This window comes from Haliotis asinina, chromosome 9 (assembly GCF_037392515.1).
Source record: "Haliotis asinina isolate JCU_RB_2024 chromosome 9, JCU_Hal_asi_v2, whole genome shotgun sequence".
Classification (NCBI taxonomy): Eukaryota; Metazoa; Mollusca; class Gastropoda; order Lepetellida; family Haliotidae; genus Haliotis; species Haliotis asinina.
Genome location: NC_090288.1, coordinates 2,052,501 through 2,060,081, shown reverse-complemented (window position 1 = coordinate 2,060,081; position 7,581 = coordinate 2,052,501).

Genomic DNA, 7,581 nt, shown 5'->3' with positions numbered 1-7,581 from the left:
GTTTCAGCGCTATATATAAATAACACTGTTGATTATGTATACGTGAGCAAAAAAAACATGTATGGTTTCATAAACTACAAGCGTTTCATGTTCTTGGACAAGGTAATGATCAAATACATTCCTAAATCTGTTTTCTTTTCAATGTAAAAAACTACATTACTTTCCTGCTGTTACTTCGCTTGACGATATATCATGTAACCTTTGAAAAAGTAATGCGAATTTGTCATAGCATTATGGGAATACTATTTGAAACGGCCAATTTATGCTGTGCTTGATGTTTTCTTTTTCAAATCCTTTTCGTCGTTATCATCTATCTACCATTTGACTGGATGACCGACATACCTGAGAGTAGTTTATTACTGAAGGTTTGCTAGTACTTCTCAACACCTCTACAATAACCCATTACAGTCTAAAAACACAGAACGATAACATGCTGACGGAAAAACATCAGCAGACGTTGTGCAGCCATTTCACTCACATGGTGATTTTGTTAGAAACAACAGTTTTTATCTATAATTCTGTTATACATTGTACATACATAAACTCTCTCGAATAAATATGTACGACCTGAGCTCAAACTAGACATAATTCTTCAACAACCGACTCATTATGAGGTAATGTGTCACGAAGATGGTAGATCGAACAGCCAAAGGATCTGCTATTCATGTCACATTTGATTTTCCCAAGTGCCTGCATACTGGAATGTGTTCTTGGGATCTTTCTTCCAGGCGGTCGTGTAAAAGAAAAACACACAGACTTGTAGTGCTCACCAACTATCTCTACTGGTGGTTAAGATGTAAGAGAACAAAATAACAGTCTTAGGACTAAATACTATACAAGGCCGGGCGGGACAACTTAGGAATGGCCAGCGAGTCCTAACTTGACACACAGAAGGGAGCAAGCTACAAAGACATATTTTATATCATTGGAAAGATCTCGAGGAGATGAGGTTTATGTGCCAGTGTGTCCACGTGTTAATAAACTCACAAATTGGCTCTGAAAATGCATTTCTGCAGAAATTTCTGGCATAAATCAGTGTTTCAACGAGGCAATTACATTTTCGCGGGTATTGTCACTTTGAACACTCTTGCATTGTCGCATGGGTATTGTTTATCATCTCATCTGGTACGCTGGTCTTTTCGGGCATGTTGATAAATTCAAATTATGGCTCACATGTCTTACATTGTTATTATTGTATGTATGTAGTATATGTCCGGTTTCGCCTCTATTCGCCTTCAACCCATGTCGCATACAAAATCAATGTAGGCTTATTAGGATTGGAAAATGCACCCCAGTACTTTTAAATTAATCTTTCACGACGTGAATCCACTAAGAAGTTACAACTTTGTTATAATGAAGCGGATGGGAATAATGCATAAGCCTTTTAAATTGTAAAAGCTATAATGAAATACGGTCAAATTCACATTGTAAAATTGTCTGGTACTAATAGGCGTTAAACAGGGAAAACGACATCATTTAAAGAAAGTCTATATTAAATGATATAACGATGGTGTTTAATCTTATTCAACTAAAATAATTCTGGTAGCGAAACCAAACTATCAGATCAGTTGATCACGCTAAGTGCTTATTACTTGGAATAAACATGAAACTACCACTCACGCAGCAGTATCATTACTTATACTCTCTAATTTTGTTAAATTAAGATAATTCTGGTAGTGAAATAAAAAATTCCTGCAAGAAATTTCTGCAGGAAAAACAATTTCTACAGAAATTTCTGTAGAAATAAAAATTTCTGCCAGAAATTTCTGCAGAAATGCATTTTCAGAGCCAATTTGTGAGTTTATTAACACGTGGACACACTGGCACATGTTCATCTCCTCGAGATCTTTCCAATGATATAAAATATGTCTTTGTAGCTTGCTCCCTTCTGTGTGTCAAGTTAGGACTCGCTGACCATTCCTAAGTTGTCCCGCCCGGCCTTATACGGACAAAGGATTTTCACGCAAATGATATCAGTTTGTTATTATGAGGACTTTACAAGGAAAGCAATTTACCAAAGACTGTTTCATAAGACTGGTCTCTGTGAATCCAAATGAGCGTTTTAGTTTGATTATTCATTCTGCCAACAGAAGACAAAGTGAATGCTAGGAGAGAAGCCTGAAGGCGTGTGTCCTTTTATGATTACTATGTAGATTAGAGGAATTATTGGTGTTGATGTTGTGTGTTGTATGGGTTCATTGTTGAAGCTTGCGTGTGTGTGTCATCGTGAGCATGGTGTGCAGATCATTGATGTTACTGTTGGTGTTGACATTGGTGTGGTTCTCTGCGCTTGTTGGCGTAAGCGTGGGCGTGGCCGTGGCCGTGTGCAAGTAATATTAAGCAATCTTGTTAAACAACTGTTCGAATATAAAATATGTCGTGCATGTAGAGTTTCACATGAAACAGTGTAAAATATTCTATGCATGAATAGTGGGATATACAAAATGAAATTCAAAAATGATACTTACAATTTTGTACACATATGTGTCATGCTTGACCAAACGCAAACATGAATTTGAACCGTTTTATTAATCAGGATTGCCATGACGTGCGTGGATGTCATGCAGCACGAACATCAGGCACAATGATTGATTCTCACATGCAAAACATGAGTACAGCATGTGACTATAAAAGACCCAAATCAATCTCACAATTTCATCCACGATCTTTGCAAGTACTGTACACGAAAATGGGATGTCTCAACGCTGCCGATCGAAATCAGGCAATTGGACGATTGCAAGCTGGCCAATCAAAGAGTGAGGTGGCAAAGATCTTCAATGTTCATGCCAGCACAATATATGCACACGTTATAAATGCATTGCTCCACAAAATTTTATTCATGTATCTTTGTTTTCCGCTGATCTACACGTCCTTGAACAACAAATTTTCATTGATATTTGGGTTTCGCGTTTCTTTGCGGAAACGATAGTTCTGGGTGTAAATCTATGACTTTATTGTCTCCAGCCATGCTGAGGTATCGATTCAAATAACATTAATTTTACTGCTCCTATTTTGCGCCCATTTATCTCGTATACGGTTCACGTTTTTACAGCTTGACCAGAAATGAACCATCACACTCGTTATGACCAATGACTTCTAAAGAAACTATGGTGATAACTGACGCAAACATGAGATGAAAAGTCGCCATTGATTGTGACACAATTTTCAAGTTTTCCAACTTGATCATCCATGTCAAACGTCAAATGCAAATCTAGTGCCTCCCAACAGAAACGAGGACCTTAGACACTGCCGCGTGGGAATACCTGCACGAAGCCAGAACAGTTGGAATCGATTTCTCCAAGAATCTCGGTTATAGTGAAGAATCCTGAATAACACAACCTCTCTCACGTGGACACTGTACGCTGGACAGTATGCAATGTTGAGTAGGGGTGATGGGCATTACACTTCGGCAGAGATGTGTTCGAGCAGGGAACCTTTAATAGAAAATTGTTTCCAGTCCTTGTTAGCCAGTTGGGCTAGCTGTGGCTGAAAGGTACACCCTTTGAATGTAGACTGAATGTAGATCTGGGTTTTATCATTAAGCTGCTAATTTGATGAGCATTTGATATCTATCATGATTTTGGAAATTTCATAATGTTTTTAAAGGGTAGTTTAACTTAACAAGTCAGATTGAGTGAAACATTTATTAAACAGCCCCTTGAAAATTCACTAGCCTCCCACGCCAGTGATTACGGAGATGTACTGGCTCGACTGGATTTTTACTAGAAACGGACTAGCTGGCCATGGCTATTTAGCGCACCGCTGCTCAGTCTAAAACAGTTGATGCACAAGTCCGCTGAAATATAGGTCTTGTTATAGGGAAAAAGGGCACTGGCATGCCCGTGTTGAGTTTGAAAGACTAGAACAGTTCCACCAGACATACACATTTCCAGACAACTACGTTGAAGGCCAAGTGAGTCTTCTAACTAATTGCAAGCCAGTTGCTCTGACAGTCTCCACCTAGTACGTTGGACCATCAATAATGACCAGTGCAACATATGTGTGTTACAGTTAGCTTCGACAGCTCCTTACTCACTGACATTTTCTTAAAGTGGCCTGAACGTCCTGTCGCTTTGTACCACGAGGACAAGAATCACCAGTGCTGGTGGTGGACCAAGGAATGAAGTGAATGTCATTTCCATCATGACGTCATCGCCTGGCATGGGTTGTAGTTGGTGTGGAGAAAGGGTTCTACCAGTGTGAGAGAGTTTTGTAACTACCTGATGCTACCGGAAGAGCAGGACTCTCATGTGAACACCCGGTCTCACTACTGCATTTTAACCATTCTGTCATGTAATCACGACTGTTTTGCATTCACCGTTAACTGCATTAGGTTTTGGCAGATTATCCAAAGTTGGCGTTTTAAAATATGATTGTGAAAAGAGATATATTTTGTAAGTAATTGATTAGATTGAAGATGCTGTCTGTATACTTTTAAAACGTCAACAGACCAACACGACAGAAAATGTTAATCAGTAGGTTCCTTCGAGTATGGCTATTGATTTCCTGGCAGAGTTATCTTGCAAAACAAGCCTCTGGTACAGACCCCTAATCACACGCAAAGATGACAAAGTTTGCTCATGAGATTTCATTCCTACTTTGACTGCGAACATCACTGAGTGCACAAACCCAATGTTAGTCCATCTCCACGTAGAAATTACAGATTAAAAACGATGTAACGTGATACTACTGAAATCCCGTCCACCTTAAGGACAACCGCTTTGATAATGTTTTGTGTTGCGAGAAGCGCTAAGTGTGATATGTTCACATACCTGGCATCAGCACTTTTGAAAATAGTCATGATTGACAGACATATGTTTGTGATACAGTCGGAATAGAAGAGTGTTTTAATAATGTAGCCATTGCGTACGTGGTTAGGCAGCAACAACAGGTCTCGACTGGGCATGTGGATGGCGCTTCTGTCAGAGAAGGTTGTTCGTGTATCTCGTTGTTGTTTTACGCCTCACTCAACAATATGTACCAGACAATCCAGTGACCATCAGCATGAACATAAGTCTTTGCAACTGGGACAAAATGGGGTACGATCTACACCAACCAAGTCAGTGAGTGTCACCTCTTACAACAGACATCGTTGCTGAAGATCAGTCCTAACCAGGATCTTCACGGGCTGTGACTTATAAACACATGTTAATGGTAAACAGGTTTGAAAATTTATTATGCGCCATACACAAGGTACACTCAGATTTGACTTTCAAGAATTATCAAAAAAACCCATAGAAATGGAAATCTAAAGACGTCTCGATTCAACTTTTTGCTAAAGATGTGCATTGGTTTGAGATTTTCTCGACTTTGTAAGCAAGCCGTCATGTAACTGTTTAAAGGCACGATAAACCCAGCTAAGTCCCTGATGCCAAGTCTCTGATGGGCGGGTAAACATGTTCCGCCGAGGTCTGTTTGAATAATGTGGGACTGTCTCTGCTCAGAAACAGCCAAGTGGTTAAACATACCATCAACCTACAACAAACATATTAAACATCCTAACTTCAGAGTTGGGCAATCCTGTTGTGTTCGTTACTACAGACGAAGGAATAAACAGTACAGGCTATAATGAAGCTGTACCATCCAGCATCCTGAAGAGGAGGCATAGCTGCATGTCGTCTGACCACAGATGAACACCCAAGCTGATGTTTCCCTACAAATATAACACCTGAATAGAGTAGGTCCGACTAAGGACTTTTGCAGCACGCGATAAAGGGCTTTGTTTTCTTCTGTTCTCTGTCATTCCGTAACTGGTACCCGTGGGATAAGAAAACCAAAGCGTGTCTTGTTAAGCAGGGACACTTAGCGCCACAGTGTCATGTTTGATGGCAACGAATACCTTGAATGTGCAGCAGAAGTGTTCAACCTTTTATGAAATCGGTACGTAAAAGCAGTTTCAGTGAAATGCCTGTATGAGTTTTGCCTATCATCCACCATGTGGTTCTGTGGTCCCATGCAACAATTTGTTCAATCACTGTCAATAAAAGGAAGGTCATTAAAGTCCGAGGATAAACACCTTCTCAAACGTGGAGTCCTATTAAGTGCTACTTAACATGATGTCTGGCACTCTATTAAAGAGTGCTTCACTGAGGCAATCACTGTTGGGAGCGGTGTTTCCAGTCAGTGATTCTGCGATGATAATTGTGACTGTGTGTGAATGCTTCTAGTTCATGGCTATACCATCATCTCGCAGCTTAACGTAGCTGCCTGAAGTCAGACACACTGATTTTACATTTGGAGTTGTTTTGAAGTTTTAAAGGGCCAGGTGTTAGGACTATCTGAGTTCTGCTCTCCAAACTGTACTAGAACATGAGTGATTTATTAAATGGTCGTGGTCTGAGACTGATTCATAAATAAAATATAATAAAATTACTGAAACAAGATTGTCCAGCCGAGTCCTGACGTTCCGGATATCCCCGCCATCATACCCAGTCACACGGAAATGGTTGAGGATCAAACGCCCCAAAGAAAACCAAAGACAATTTCTGTGTAATGAATGTATAGGAGTGTTTACAATCGTATTGCTATGAGGATGCTTTTTGGGTGTTTTTTATACATTGATTGACCTTTAGTCTCAAAAGGTCAAAGCGCTGAGCTTGGATTTCAACTTAGGGTACGTATTTTCACCTGCTGAGGAAGGGCTTGGGATTACCTGAACTTTGTTTTGCTTCCGATGTAAGACTTGGTAATTTTCACATATCATAGACTTGTCTGTATTCTATTTTGCTGTGTTAAAGGGGAGACAAAAGCCTTTTGTCCCGGTAATATCTACTCCGTATCACTATTCTGAAGTGAAGATTTGAAGGGCATGCATGTTTTCAAGGAAACAATTACAAACATTCCCACCCAAACCATTGAACGTCATTGACGATGTCATGGAGGGAGCAAGTGTATAATAGCAACGCAGGGTGTCATAAACGCGAACACGCGTTATCATAATTACGGAATGCACCAAAGGTCTCACAAGAGAGGAGGAAATCACACAAACCATTTTCAGAGCAATTTTCGGAATGCTTTGTGTCCATATCTGCACCTACACCTACATTCAACTATCCCTTCTATGAGCATGAAAAACACCATTTGAAAGATAAGTTCCCAAACAAAACAGCAATACTGTGGGTTTATCTGTACACAGGGCCTGGGGAAAGTCTTCAGAACACACTTCAGTTTGCCTGCCCTTGGTCTTTGACCATTAACCCCTAGGGAACATCAAATGTGACATGTATGACAGAACGGATCCGTTTGCTGATCGATCTGTCATAAATGTTTCAGTTACATGTGCTCTTTTGACCTCATAATCTGTAACATATCATATTTGTTTTTGTGTGGAATTAAAATTAAATTGAGCTTCAGGCGTTCATATTTACTTGCTGGAGCCGGACAGCAAAACAAAGCAGATAAAAGTTACTTTTTTGTTTGCGCAACGTGTCACAACGTGCACCAGCAAACACCGGTACCTTTATGGATGAGAACTTTTGTTGATTGCATAGAACGATGTTTAAGTGTAGATTCCTACATCGTTACCAAGACACAGATCAAAAGATGCATCTTTCCTTAACAGTTTCCATGATGACAGTTTTT